The sequence below is a fragment of the Pleurodeles waltl genome, unplaced genomic scaffold (genome assembly GCF_031143425.1).
Source record: "Pleurodeles waltl isolate 20211129_DDA unplaced genomic scaffold, aPleWal1.hap1.20221129 scaffold_72, whole genome shotgun sequence".
Classification (NCBI taxonomy): domain Eukaryota; kingdom Metazoa; phylum Chordata; class Amphibia; order Caudata; family Salamandridae; genus Pleurodeles; species Pleurodeles waltl.
This window is the reverse complement of record NW_027150393.1, coordinates 600,797-602,054: the sequence shown is the minus strand read 5'-3', so window position 1 is coordinate 602,054 and position 1,258 is coordinate 600,797. Positions and strand designations below refer to the sequence as shown.

Here is a 1,258-nt window from a genome sequence, read left to right as displayed (position 1 = left end):
CCCCGGAAGGGGCGTGCAATGGGTGTTGCTGTGAGTGTGCCACAGCAACACCATAGCATTTTGATGCTGCTCCAGATTTAGGAGTTGTCGTAAATCTGCGTCAGCGCCAAAATCCAACGCCATCCCAGGGGTATCGTTAGAGTGGCGCACTGAGGAGAAATGTTTTCATTTCTCCTCGTTTTTTCTCTTTCTATGTGTGCTGCATTCTGCAGCACACATAGAAGTAAGAGCAAATCACCATTGAAGATTTTTCTTTTGGCCAGGAAGGTGTCCCTTCCTGCACAAAAACAATTTCCCCCTCAACGCAGTCATCCTTGTACCATGGTGCAAGAACGGCTGCGTTGGCGCTCAGCAGCTAATTTAGAGCTGGCGCAGGGGGAAGCACAGGGGTGCGCTGTATTCTACTAAATACGGCGCTTCCCTGCATTTTGAAAATGACGGAGCGTGGGGCTTGCAAATTTGGCACAGCGTCGCGCTCAGTCATTTTCTTGTAAATGTGGGACAAAATGTCTAAAGGATAGAGGCTTTTTATGTCATGTTCGATAATGACCATGCAAATGACTCTAGTCATACTGCAGAAGAGAGCACCATGTGGCGTTTCTTGCTTTGGGATGTAGTCTCCCACTCTCTGCCACCAACCCTCGGAGCAGGGTGGGAGCCGTAGCGCTTCTGTGCCCAGGCTCGTTGGTCTAGGGGTATGATTCTCGCTTCGGGTGCGAGAGGTCCCGGGTTCAAATCCCGGACGAGCCCATTTTAGCGGAAAACAATCAAATCCTGCTCAAAATACACAACCCCTCAACATTTCTCATTCCACTCGAAGCATTGTTGCGCAAAACATATTTTTTGCCTCAGGCGAAAAATGGATTACAATGCCTTGGCTTCCTTCCTGCTTGCTCTCAGTGCGCCCTGTGTGATGATTTCACAGGCTTGCATTCCTGGCATTTAGGCATCAGATATTTGTCTGTCTCTGCCCGCAGCTGTGACTTTTCAGGACGTCTGAGTGTATGCATGCTGGCTGACACCGCTGCAATTTTCACACTTACCCCTCGCATTCTGAGCAACTGCTGATCAAGTATAGAGGAAATCGGGCAAACATATGAGTGGAACTGTGCTCCTTCAGTCAAGCCAGCAAGCTTGTTTCTGTAGAGTAGTGGTTATCACATTTGCCTCACACGCAAAAGGTCCCCGGTTCGACACTGGGCAGCAGTAGCTTTTGTGTTTGCTCACTAAAACCTCAGTCTCTCTCAATGCACACTTA

The 1,258-nt window shown here is 49.0% G+C and overlaps 1 non-coding gene across 1 annotated transcript; it reads left to right on the top strand.

Moving 5' to 3' along the window:
• The first annotated feature begins 678 nt into the window (after nt 1-678).
• On the top strand, nt 679-750 carry TRNAP-CGG (transfer RNA proline (anticodon CGG)). The gene has a single exon. It is a non-coding gene; the product is annotated as a tRNA-Pro (tRNA).
• The last annotated feature ends 508 nt before the right edge of the window (nt 751-1,258 follow it).